This window comes from Elephantulus edwardii, unplaced genomic scaffold (genome assembly GCF_000299155.1).
Source record: "Elephantulus edwardii isolate Elephantulus edwardi_28Jun2011 unplaced genomic scaffold, EleEdw1.0 scaffold00152, whole genome shotgun sequence".
NCBI lineage: Eukaryota > Metazoa > Chordata > Mammalia > Macroscelidea > Macroscelididae > Elephantulus > Elephantulus edwardii.
Window position 1 is genome coordinate 342,344 of NW_006399902.1, and position 14,144 is coordinate 356,487.

The 14,144-nt window shown below is 41.1% G+C and overlaps 1 pseudogene; it reads right to left on the bottom strand.

The window, feature by feature from the left end:
• Positions 1 to 4,316: 4,316 nt before the first annotated feature.
• Positions 4,317 to 14,144, bottom strand: part of LOC102846440 — a 43,072-nt pseudogene continuing 33,244 nt past the window's right edge.

Below are 14,144 nucleotides of genomic sequence, written 5' to 3' on the forward strand. Positions count from 1 at the left end.
TGTTGATGATATTTACTTCTGATTTGTGGTTTATTGTGATTTCTGTGGGTTTTTAAAAATTTAATTGTATTTTCATTGAACAAAATACTACCAATAAAATTAATCCCCCAGAAAGGCATACCATTGTATGCAATTTTTGCACCCATTTTACATTGGGTAATTTATTATTTGTGTTTAAAAGACCTAAAATGATTGCATTTTATGACCATGGGCAACATAGAAGGATCTATTCTTTAAATATTTTTGGCTCTAAGGCTGTTCAGAACACTTTACTGGTGGGCCTACCTTTTCAAAGCCCTCTTCAGCTCTTGCCATCCCCCACAACATAGCCCTAGCACTGGGGCTTCAAGCCAGCTGTGTCCCTAATCCACTCACGTCCCAGATTTGGGAATGGTTCAGACTCCAACTGCTCCCCCTTCTTACCCCACCCTACTGTCTCCAAATCTCAGCTCGTCCAGGTCATCTGAGTGCCCCTCTCCTGTCCAGGCCTCCCTGGCTTTCCCCACTGGTCACCACCTAACTTTGCATCTAATTTCATCATCCTCTTCTGTGCAGCTGGTGTTTGCTTTTGCTGCAGCACAGTTTGCAATGGGGAAGGATTAGGACCCTTTCATGCTGTCTCTTCCCCCCCCTTTTTTTCTTAGTGCCCTTGACCGCTTCAGGGGCTGACAAGCAGCTTGCAGGGCTGTATTCCCTAGGAAGAAGCAGGAGGGGTGGTGGGGGAGATAGTGGTGGGCTCAGCTGGCAAGCGGGATAGACATGGTCCCCAGGGACTCCATCCCAGGATTTGGAGTATAGCACAGCCGCCACCCAGATGTGACCACAGCACAGGCTGGGCAGAGGTTGAGTTTCTGCCTAGGAAATTAGCCTTGACTAATGGTACTTGGGACCTTTAACCTAGGTAATAACCTAATAGAAACCTCAGCTGAATGAACTGGGGAAGAATGTCTGGTTTGCAGAAGCCCCTTCTGACAGGGCAGGTGGGTAAGGGTAGATTCTCCACCTTTAGGTTGCACATTTCTTAACCCCTCATCCTCCCCCTACTATGTGGTGGGTTTAGCTACACTCAGAGACTGAGTACTTGCCTAGTAGGTGAGGTTGTGTACCTAATTATAACAAAAATCTCTCATTGTAAAGATAATATTTTAGAGTTTACAAATTTTTTCAACTCCAGGCTAAAAATTGAATGCCATGACTGAAATCACAGTTTTTCTATTTTTTGCCAACATTTCTTGGTGTGGTGTTGCACGACACTCTAAATTTAAAAGAGTGGTTTATATCAGTCTACGTCTAGCTATTATCTATCTGGTAGTCCAAGATCCTTACTTATTTCCAAGGTAATTATTGTTAAATGCTACACATTACACACATCCAACCAAGTCTTTTTAAGTAGAATGTATCATTAGCTAGCACTGATTAGCATCAAGGTACTGCTTTCCAGGAACCTCAGTTTGCTGGACAACATGATGTTCAAGGAGGTGGTCTTGTGGAGTTCCTGGTGATGGATCAGCGGTTCCCCAGGAGAAAGTGAAATAATCTTGTCCTGTGCAATTTGTAGCCTCAGAAAACCCATTGAAGGGTCCGTGAGGAGTCAGTCAGTTCTGACTGAACGGCAATAAATTTGATGGGTTTCCTTAAGAGTTTGATGACTCCTTCACAATGCCAGGTATCCAGGTCTGAAAGTTGAAGGAACAGAGGAATAGAGCCCCTGAGGAACAGAGGTGACAGTAAAAACCATAGTTTTAAACCAGTATAAAATAAAACTTTTATTTTTTTAAAAAAGAAGGAACAAACCCATGAAAACAACAACAAAAACACCCCATAGTTCCACTCAAGGAACTGAAGCACTCAAGATCAAGTGCTTAGCCCCTAATACACACAAAGTTCTAGGCAAATGACTTAATCTCACTAAGCCTCAGTTTCCTTAGATATAAAATAGGGACAATTCATTCACTTGTTCCACAAGTGATATTTATTGATATTCACTGTTATTCACATGATATTTCAAACAGAAAATTTATGGAATGTGCTTGACCCAGTGCTGACCACAATCAAATGCTTAACAACATATATTATTTTCTATTAGCCAGCTTCAGCCCTTTCAGTCTATATTTTAGCCTACAAATAGTTGTTCCAATTAATACTTAAATAACGCTTAATATGAGCAAGGCAGTCAGTATTCTAGGTTATTTGTATACTTAACTCATTTAATTCTTGCAGTTAGTATTAGCCCCTTTTAAGGGATCAGGAACTCAGGCACAGGGAGGTTAAGTGCTTGACCAAGACCAAACAATTTGGAAGGGCTAGTGCCTTACAGGGTGTTCTGGTGGTCTATCCATAGGGAATTGTGCTCATAAGTCAAAGGCAGGGCCTCTTTGGGGTTGGAATCTACCAAAAGTTCCGAATGAGAAAGATGAATAATCTCCTCCTGTGCCCTCTCAACCTGCAAACATCTGTTGGAGGGTCAGTGATGAGTCAGTTAGGAACCAGTGCAATTGAGTTTGAGAGGCTGAGAACTCAACACAGTAGTCTGCTTCAGAAGCTAGGGGTGGGTGGGTGCTGTGACTAGTTACCAAAAGATGATCTAACATGATGGTCTAGAGTGCAGGCGCTGATGCCAGATTGCTTGTTGCTTTTTCTGTTTCAGTTCCTTCTAAAATAAGAATACTAGAACTTATCTTATATAGATACCATGCTTCAAACAGCTCTGCAGGACCTCAGTCTGTTCAGAGAGGGTGAAGAGCCTGACAGGGAGGGTGAAGAGCTAGAAACAAATAAATACATACCAGGAGATTCCCAGATAGCAATCCTAAGTTCATTTGGAGATCAGTCTAAAAATCTAGGCCCAAGAATTTTGGTTAAGAGTGTTACAGGATTGGTGGAATTAGCAGCTCTGGTGGCTTAGTGGGAAGGAATGCTAAAGTGTGGTTCGAATACATCAGTTGCTCCCTAGGAGAGAGATAAGCAATCTTCTGTGCGAGTTACTGTCTTTGAAAACCCAGTGGAGTATCAACTAAGGGAGCACTGGTGGCCTAGTGGCAAGAAGTTGCGCTGCAGTCCCAAAAGCTTGCGGTTAGTGGCCACCATCTGAGAAAGATGGGCAATCTCCCGTGGGATTAACTGCCTTTGAAAACCAGGTAGAGGGTCAGCGATTCAACGGTACACAACGACAACGAGCAACATGTCCAACGTATGTAGTTGGCAGCACAATTCCTTGGGTCGTTCAGTGGTAGAATTCTCAGGTTATTCCTTGGAGAGGGACATCATGCTTGGCGGAGAGGAAGAACGTCAACCAGGTGGGTTGACACAGCAACTGTGGCAATGGGCTTACCGGTGTCAAAGATTGTGAGGATGGCACGGAATAGGACAATGTTCAGATCATACGGTCGCTATGGGTCATACTCGACTTGACAGCAACTAAGCAAGTCCAAAGGTACGATTTTCTAATCTGTTGGTAAGACTCAACCATATGTAACAACTAGTAGTAAGAAGGCACTCTAGAAGTGCTGTGGTTAAAGCACCGGACTATTAGCAAAAGGTCCAGTTTATTTTTGACCTGCTGCTTTTTCAGGAGAAAAAGTCTGATTTTGTGAAGATTTACAGCCTTGGGAACCCTATGGTGCAATTTTACTCTGTTCCTATGAGTCGTAATCAGAATTGGCTGGATGGCAGTGAGTTTGGCCTTTTTTCCTGGGTTTTAGGTACACACTGTTTTCTTTACCTAAGAAGACTTCTTTACCTAAGAAGACTCTTAGTGATCCTCCATGGGGTTTCCGAGGCTATAAAAACAGTGATCACAACAATTGTTTCTGTTTCACGGTTTACACAGCTGTCAGTTAAGGTAAATTCGTGGGGCAATTCATGTCTGTAGAATCTGAATGACTGACTCAAGGACACTAAATACATTAAGGGACAGGATCAGGAAGTAAATCCAAACTGGGGTAGTCCTGCAGCAGTTTCTGTGTAGGTAGGTGGGTTTTCTCTTCTGCAGCAGTTTCTGTGTAGGTAGGTGGGTTTTCTCTTAAACTTCCAAATCTCGTTTTATCAGCGACCGAGTAACAGCCTCACTCCCCACGTGGCTGCTTGCAAGGACCCGGAATACCCGGGCAAGGGAAGGGGTTCGATTTGCGCGTGCGCACTCAGCTCCCCCTCCCTTGCGCTCCCCCACCCCAATCCCCTTTTTCCTTTCCCTCCCCGCACTGTACTGATCTAGGCAAGGGGGAAACGAGAGAAGCCCCAACTTGGCCTCAGCCAATGGGCTGACGGACTGCGGCCCGGCCCCCTCCTTCCCTCCGGCGTCGTCCAATAGAAATTTACTACAATGTTGTGGCGAACAGAGGGGGAGGGGCGCGCGCGGGCGGGCTGGCTGCGGGCCGCGCCGGCCTTGCCTCGTCGAGGGAAGGCGGGAGGGCGCGCGCTGTTGCCGCTCGCTTGCTCTCTCGCTCTCTCCCTCCCTCCGCCGGTGGGTTAGTCAGACTGTCAACCAGTCGGCGGGCCCACGAGCCGCAGAGGGCCCGAGTCGTGGACATCGGCTCCTCCATCTCCCATTGTTCATCCGGCAGCTGCAGCGGCGGGCGCGGGTGCCCGGGCCCCGGAGCCACCGGTGAGGCGAGGCGCAGTGGCGCGCGAGGCAGGGGGGCGCGGAGCTGTCCCAGAGGCACGGCCCTGGCGGCTGGGACGGCGTCGTAGGCTCTTTGTCTCCAGTCCCCCGCAGGCCTGGGGCCGGGGGCGCGGACTCTACGGCCTCCGCACGCCGGAGCACCGAGGGGCTTGAGTGGGGACGCGGGCGGCCGGAGGAAAAAAGAGGCGGGCCAGGAGCTGCGGAGGAAGGAGGCAGGGGCGCCCCGGGGCGGGATGAGGCTGGGGAGCGTTTAAAAGTTAGGGATCCCCTCTACTCTGTCAGTCATTGTGCGTTGGGCAGGAGGCTTGGAAGGAAACCAAATGAAGGGAATTGCAGGTGGAGAAGGTATGGGTGCAGCTGCCCAGCGATTTTTGTCGTGACGAGGTAGCCTAGGGTGCGTGGAGGAGTCAGGCAGCCTCCTGAAGGTCTTTAGGCCTTCCCGCCATACACACCTGCATCATTTAAATTTTTTTTAAAAAGGAATAAAACATTTTTTTTAATAAAAAGGAATCGTCAAACCGGAGAGATCTAACGCACTCGCCCTGTCTTCAGGTTGCGAGTGACCAAAGAGTTAAATCTATTCTCTCAGCATCGTGACCTCCTTTTTCAGTTCGCGCATCTGTCGCTTTGGAAATGTTTCCTGCTGCTTGCCAGGATGCTTTTACCTGTGGAGAGACTGGATCTAGACTCGCCTCTGAGATCCAGCACCAGGCTATGATTCCTGATGAGGTTCTGCCAAACAGGTTCCTTCTTCCCAAGAACAGGCATTCTCTTGAGAGAGAAAGTGATCTCACGTGAAACAAATTGCTGACGGATTGGTTTCTGGCCACATGATAGCGACTGTCATCCTGTTGTCGCCCTCACTGTACCCTGCCATAAATGACTAGTCTGTGGAGACTTGGGTTTTGTTTTTTTTTTTTTTGGTATGTTTTGCTGATTTGGAGATACTTATTTTTTTTTAAAGATGTGCCGAGCTTTTTTTAGTAGTCTGGGCGAGGCGATTTCACAGCTGCTATCTTGTTCTGTTTTTAGGAAAAATTGCAAGAAATGGTTGTGTCTTGGATATTATAGTGAGTTTATATTCTGTTGAGTATATTTGTCAATGCTGCCGCTCCATACTGTTTTCTGTATTCTCACTTCTGGCTTGGTTTGGCCCTTTAATTAGAATGATGAAGTCTTATATGCGTGTATATGAATGTATGTTGTTGATTGCCTTCAAGTCGGGCATGACTCATAGCGACCCTATGAATAAAAGGCCTGAAGCCCCTCTACAACTATCAACATTTATCAAAGTTCATAGAGTTTCCGAAGGCATGTTATTTAGGAAGTGGATGCCACTCCTGCTTCCAAATATGTATGTATATATACATATATATAGATACATATATATATGTATGTGTATGTTTGATATAATTATTCTTATCTCAGTTTTGTTAGTGTAGCGTTATTGCTTTTTATGGAAACTTGATATCTTAATTTTTTTTCTTCAAAAATTGAAAACAAGAAATTATTTGCCAACTGTTAATTTTTTGGTTTATAGGATAGTTTCTTGGGGCATATTAATATAATCTATGTAAAGTACATAGGCTGTCTGGCATACAGTAAGGACACGTGAATTATCAGGTTGGGAAAAAATGCATATAATAAATAAGCATCAGCGTGCTTTGGAATAAGGGTGCTAATATAGTGTACTTCCATCAAGAAGTTTATGATTAAGGCCAGGCCACTGCCATTGGGTTAATTCCCTAGAGGATAGACTAGACTGCTTCATACGGCTCCCAAGGCTGTAAATCTTTATGGAAGTAGATTGCCTCATCTTTTTATGAAGAGTGGCTAATGAGTTCAGACCACTGACTTTGAAGATTAGGAGTCCAATGTCTTAATAAAAGTGTCACCAGAGTTTCTAATTAAGATGACTGATTGATTGCTGATGGGTCAGAACCAATTCCTAGCTGATCCTCCATTGAGTTTCTGGGGCTGTAAATTGCAGAGAGGAGATTGCTCATCTCTGTCCTGTGGAGCCTGGGGTGGACCTTTGGGTTAGAGGTTCAACTCCCTGTGGACGAGGCAGGCGTTCATATCCCAGGGGAAACGGAAGTGTATCTTTGCTACTTTTAAAAGTGACTGCAAGGGACCTCTGGTGTCCTAGTGACATGAAGCTGTTTGAATCCACCATATGCTCCACTGGAGAAGGAGGGGCAGTGTCCTTCTGTGCCAGTCAGATCCAGTTCCACGGTACACAACAACAAACAAACAAACAAACAAACAAACAAAAAAAAACAAACCAGGTGAATGCACTGGCTGACCCAAGTTCCCCAAGCTGAACGGATTTTTCTTCTAACAAACTCTTTCTTTCCCCCCTATATAATTAAATTAAGGTTTAGAAACAGCAAATGTTTTCTATTTTTTGGTCTCACTAAAATTCTCTCAGTATTTATATCAGTGTTTTATACTGTCTTATAGGTAAACTTGTTTTATATGGCTTTGATCTACCACTTTAATGCTTATTACTTGTATTCTTCAATCAAATAACACTCCTCAGTAATAACCCTTGCTTTCCCTTCTTTTCTCTGTGCCTTTGGCCTTGAAATTTCATTTGTATTTGTCATATGTATTCCACATGACAGATTCTAGTTCTCTTACCTTATATTTTGTTGTCAGTGTTAGATGCTGTCGAGTCAGAACATAGCTAACCCTCAGGTGGGTTTTCAGAAGCTGGAAATTGCACGGGAGGAAATTGCCCATTTTTCTCCCAAGGAGTAATGCTTAAAACGTTACATATTCTAGTGTGGAGGAAAAGTATCATGTGTGGAGGGAACTTGATGGAATTTTGTGTTTGTCTTGTTTTGAAATTTTCTTTGGCCTTTAGTATGGCCACCCAATTGTGTTTTTCTCACTGATTTAGGTCTTAAGTGTGTAGCCTTTTTTAAGAGGTGCATGATGGCTGATGATAGATTAAGAAAACCTTTTAGGCTTCTATTCTACATGAAGCTAAAAGCTCTACCAGTTGACAAGTTTAATGCTTAGAACTCAGCAGTCAGCAAATAGGCTAAACTAAGAGCTGAAAAATCTCTTTTAGATGGATCACTGTTTCCTTTCTAAATCTGTTCTTTTCCTCAGTGATCTCACAGTCAATATTTCCTTAATGTTTTACTAAACTGTTTAAACTATGTTTATTGTATTTGAATGGTAGAAAAAAACAACAAAACAACAACCCGGAGCAATCCTCTGTTTTTAAATAGGTGTACACACAACATAATGTATGAAGTTACATGGTGCAGTATTTTATGTAATTATAACAAAGTAATATCTAAATCCTCCGTTTTTTGCAAGTGCTTTCATCTGCTCTCCCCCCTTTTCTCTTTGAACACTTCCAGGGCAATATTTAAATCACTGAATGATTTTGAGATGGTTCTGCTCTCTTCTGAAAGAAGAGGTTGTGACATTTTGTTGACATATGTCCTATATATTTTTCCTGTTAGGGTGTTATTGTTTTTTTGGTCATGTTTATACCCCGCATTTAAAGTTCACTAGTCTGATATTGCATGCAGCTTCAGTTTAGCACTTGGGAAATTGCACACGCTCTAGTTTGTAGCCTTAATTTGTAGAAGTTTAAAATTAAAATACAAGAGATAGTGTACTTAAGATGGTTAATTGGCTTCTTTTCTCTTATTCTAATGAAAGCCTCAGATTAAGCTTGTCAGGAGCTCAGGAGAGGAGCTTAAAGCTACAGGACTCTTTTTTTATTATTAAATTTTATTAATGTTAATGAACATTTATAGGGATTTTGGGTTTTCATTCCTTCATTGCTGCACCATTCTCTCTACCCTCCTCCCCAGTTTGTTCTTCTTCCCCCTCCAAAAACTACAGGACTCTTGAATTCTCTTCAGATACTTTGAAATGTTTACTAGCACATTGGAACCTGAAATGTGCAGGATGCCATTTGTGATGTGAGCAGTAAGGCTTACACATACTGTTTTGTGAATGTTCAAATCCAATTTAATGTTGATGATCTGATTTTACAACTTCAGAATATCAATGCCATGGAGCCTGAACTTGGTTCTAAAATCCCAAAGAGAGTGCATTTAACCAACCAGTCTGTTTTTTTGTTATCTAAGAAGCAGGCCAGCACAAGTGTTACCCAGTGTGTTTTTCCAAGAGTTTCATGATGCTTGTGACCTCAAAAGGACTCTCCTACCCCAATTCCTTGAACATGGCATCACCTTATTTCTTTCGGGAGCTAAACAATAATCACTCTAACAGCTTTTTTTTATGAACACCTCTGCTTTTTCTCTCTTAATAAAACCCCCAAGGGTGAAATGTTTTAAAAGAGGCCTCTAAATTGATCAGTTAAAGGCCTTACTTTAGTAGAAATTACAGAATTTTTGAAAAGTAATTGATTTATTGCATTTATAATACTTCTAGATAGAGAAGGGAGAGTCCTGATGTTGCAATGGTTTAGCCCTCAGCGACTAACTGATATGTTGGTAGTTTGAATGCATTAGTCCTTCACTGGAGAAAAAGACCTTGAAATCTTTCCTATAAAGTTTACAGTAGAGAAAACCCTCTGAGGCATTTTTGCCCTGTCATATAGTAGAGACGTTATTGGCTTCTAGGCACTTAGAAATAATAGCAGAGGAGAGAACCAGTGCATATTTATTTATACTGTCTTATTTATGTTTGTTAGTATACCACTGGTAGTTTATACCAGTGTCTTTTTAATGAATTTTAATAGTAATAAAATGCATTCAGTAAAATGTAATGTAACAAATAACTGGGCATACACAACTGGGTTAGATTAGTGTTTTGATTGCTCTGCTGTTATTTAATGAATATATAATGGGAAGGGAAAAAGCAAAAAACTACATAGCACAGAGCAATATTCAGACATTGGAGATGTTAGCAAAGGTATTTTTGATATTTTATTTTGAGTGCATAGGGTCGCTATGAGTCGGAAACGACTCGACGGCACATAACAACAACAACAACATATCTCATTTGGCTTGGTGGGTAAGGGATTGCATAACCAACCCAAAGTCAGGTCGTTCTAATCCACTAGCTGATCTGAGGAGAAAAATGACCAGTCTTCCATGTGATTTTTTTTTTTGTCACAAAACTATAAACAAACTATTTCTTTGTCACTGTGTCACGGGTAGGTATGCAGAACATGAGTTTCAAGTAGAAGATCAGAATTTAAAGTACACCTTCCATTTTCACAACATAGTTGGAAGTTATATACTACTGTAATCATAATCCAACTTGCACACCAAGGACAGGTATATAATTTAAGAAAGAGCTGACAAACGAATTCAGGGTTCTCCCAATCTTCATTCTGAGAAGAAGGTAGAGAATTGCTTCATTCTCCCACTCTCACCCTTCCATGTGATTGACAGCTTCTGCAAACCTGTAGGAGGGGTCAGCTGTGATTTGGTTTCTACTTGATCGCAATTGAGTATGAGTATTTTTAGTATTGACACTTCAGATGTTGGTTTTAGGAAAGTTTAATGAGAGAAATCTGATTATATTGAAAGTCTGTTTGCACTTATTTTTACCATTTTAATTTAAACTATTTTTAGACTTTGTAGTGTTTGAGAATCATTTGGTCAGCTCCTTATCTTTGGAGAAAAACATCATATCATGGTATTGTTGTGATGTGCCATTGAGTCAAAATTGACTCATAGCTGATCCTCCAGTAGGTTTTTCAGAGGCTCTAAATGACATGAGAGATTACAGTTTAAAGAATGACGTGAAGATCGCTTTTCCATAATTGTCATAGTTTCCCCCAGAGTTATTTTAAGTAAACCTATTACTTGAATTTCTAGGTATTCTGTTTATCTTTCCAGTTGGTTCTCACTCACGGTGACCTGTGTGTAACAGAATGAAATGCTGTCTCATCATTCTCTAGCCTCACAATTGTTGCTAGGGGTAAACCGATTGTAGTGGCCACTGGGTCAGCCCATCTCATTGAAGTTCTTCCTCTTTTTTGCTGATCTTCACCTTTACCAAAAGAGCTCTACTGGCACAGAACATACCATATTGTGCTGCTAATTGAAAGGCTATAGTCTCCGGTGGTTCCTTGGGAGAAAGGTGGGCAGTCTTGTCCCCTTGAGATTTTTTTTTTAAATCAGAATCATCTAGCTATTGTTTCTTTCTTTCTTTCTCCCCCTCCTCTAAATTTATGGCCTCGGAAACCTGATAGAAGTTCTTTGTGTCATAATTGGCTCCATAGCAGTGAATTTGAGTCCTCCTTTACTAAGATCATATTGCTACCTCTAAGTCTCTTCAAGAGCCCTTGAAGAGCACAAATGGTTGAGTGCACCACCTGAAAGACTGGGGATTTGAACTTAACCTGTCTCCTTTAGACAGGCCTGACAATTCTTGAAAATCTTATGGAATAGTTCTAATCTGTACACATTGCATTGCCATGGGTAAGAATTGATGTGACAGAATGGACTGCCAAGAGAACAAATATTTCTGGGAGAAAGTGCAACCAGGATACTCTTGGAAGCAAGGATGATTTAACATATTTTGGGAATATTGTTAAGAGGGGCCAGTTCTTGGACATCATACTTGCTAAGGTGGATGTTCAGTTTAAGAGAGAAAGACTCCTCAACAAGATGACTTGACACATTGACAGCAGCATGGGACTCAGATGTGTCAGAGATGATGAGGATGGCACAGGATAGAACAGTTCAGATCCATTATTCACTGGTTCTCAAAGATTCTCATTCAATTCAAGACACATAACAACAACATACAACATAAAAATTCCAGTCACTTGAGCATCATCCTTGTTTCATTATACTTTGCATTTATTAAGAGCAATTTATAATTTTGTATTTGTCTTTTGATTATCTCCAGGATAAATCCACATGAGTTAAGTGTGATTGTTTATTGACTCACTTTCCCCCCTTCTCATGACTGAGGGCTCTTTGGGTCACTGCCACTTGATTAATCCAGGGCTGCTTCTGTTACTCTCAACTCTCAGAGCCACCTCTATTTGTGAAGATTAAAATGATTTCTGTGCTTTCTGGTGTGGAACTTGGGTAGAGTTAAATCATCTTAACAGGTTAGATAGAAGGCGGCATGATTGTCTGATGAGGTGGATAGGAAATAAGATGGGGAAAAGTGTAGAACACTATTAAGTATAAAAAGGGACAAATGTGCCTCATTCCTTTCGAGAAATAGCAAAATATAATGGACATAATATGTATTTATATAATTAATTCATTACAGCTAATTATGATTTATAACTGCAGCTTGTCTTCTTGCCTCCTTATTTATGCTTTCCATCTTCCCTTCAAAATCATCCTAATACAAATCGTCATTTGGTAGGCCCCCTACTTGCCTGGCACTCTGGCTTGTAGGGAGTTTTGTTGTTAATGCAAAGGTGGTGCCTCTCTGCTGGTTAGAATCCAGTGGCTGTTCTTTGGGAGAAAGCTGGGTAATCTGTGCAATTTACAGCTCCCCAAAAACTCACAGGGGATCAGCCATAAGTTGGTTCCGACTTCGCAGCAATGAGTTTGAGTTTTCCTCCCATTTGAGTTGTACCACCGAATATAACATAGAGTGAGATTTATGTATTGTATTTTGAGAAAATATAGCATAAAAAATTATGGCATCTAAGTTTGGTTTTGTCAAAATATCAGTGATTTAATGATACTTTAAATTGGTTGGATTTGTTCTGTCACCCACAAGTGTAATAGGAATGTTTAGTTTTAATAATTTACAGGCAGTCCCCTCCCATACAATTTTCAACCTCTGAAAACCTGGAAGTTCAGCTATGAGTAGGTTCTGAGTTGAGTTGCCAGGGTTCAGTTATGATTGATAAACAATTATTACTTAGTGCTTACCTAATACCTTAAATTCTTAAGTGATCCTATTAGAATATTTTTAATACAGTTAGATTTTACTGGATGTTTTTGAGTACATCATCTTACTAAGAAACACTATTTTCATTTACGTGCCAAGTATTATTTTAAATCACTTATTTGAAGTACATATATTCCAATATGAGTGTTTCACCTTGATAATGTACTTGGTACACATAATTGAAATTCATGTTTCCTTCCCCCCACCCCCTCCCCAGTTTCTGGCCATATGGACATAGGTAGAATTGTCAAGAACACCAAGGATTCATACTCTCAAATTTTACCTGCCAGCCATGCATTTTAGTTTGCAGTAGGGACACATGGAAGGCAGCTGAAAGTGAAGTCTTTTTCGTTGGGTGTTTTTTTTTTTGCTACCACCCACTTGCTGTTTCTTGCCCTTTTCTTTTTTCTTAATGATTCAGAGAATCGATACTGTTGCTAGCTTACTACCTTCAAAGTACCACTAATCTTGAAGATATTATGTAACTATGTAGTCTCTTTGCATGGTGTCATATGATGTTGTGTATATGTCCTCCCACACATGTGTCCTTAGAGTAGTTTCTTCCCATCTGGTGTTAGAAATGAGCTCTTGGTAAAGTTATTTTTAAATCTTCAAGCTTTCTGGCATCCTCAAAATAACACAATTGCTTTTGAAGGAAAGAAAACACACGTAGTATATTAGTAGCTTTTCCAGTGAGAATGTAAATAGTGCTTTATTTTTACACTCATATCCTGTGTTCCAAACAGGCTAAACATGGATTTTATGTTTAGATAGTCTCTAGATAATTTTGTTAGGAAATAATTAGTCAGTTGTTGCCAAATAGGTAAAGAAAAGAAGACATGCTTAAGAGAAAGGCCAAGAATAAGAAGTCTGTTAGAGGGAAGAGGTTTCAAAACATATCTAATTTTCTGAAAGTTTACTGATACTCTCTTCTGAACTCTTGCAGCATTTGTCAGTATTTGTTATATACTATGCGTTGTTTTACGTTGCCTGTTGAACTCGTCTTCCCCAGAGATTGTACGCTTCTGGAGGGCAATTGTCAGAAGCACAGCTTCCCTTGATACTACTCCTTCAATATCAGTACTGCTTAGTAGCTAGATGTACATCATGGAGGCCCTCTTTTCTACTGCTTTTAACATTTATTGATCTTTGGAGCTGCAAATGGAGTGGGCTCTTGAGTATAAATTTGAAAGTTAAATTAGGATTTAGGGAAGAACAGGAAAGATCCTGGCTATCTTTTGCTACAATAATAGATAGACTTCCTCTCTAATTCTTGCTTATGTTTTGCACTTCATTACAGTTTTTTTCCCTTAAAATTAGCCGATCTGTCCAGTTTGTTGCTGTGGAGTCTATTCTGGCTTGTAGTAACCCTAGGACAGAGTGGACCTGTCCCTTGGGGTTCTCAAGGCTATAGTCTTTACGGACATAGACTGCCAGTCTTTGCCCCTTGGAGTGGCTAGTAGGTTCCAGCTGTTAACTTGCTTAGTAGCTGAGAGTGTAACTACTCCAGCACAGCATCTCTCTGATATTAGGTACACAGGGTCATATTTATTCATTAGTGGTGCAGAATCACAGTAAGGAATTCTATTGGCATTTTATTTGTGCTGAGGCACGTGTTTGGAGTTTGTTTGGTTTATTTATTTTTTTTTTT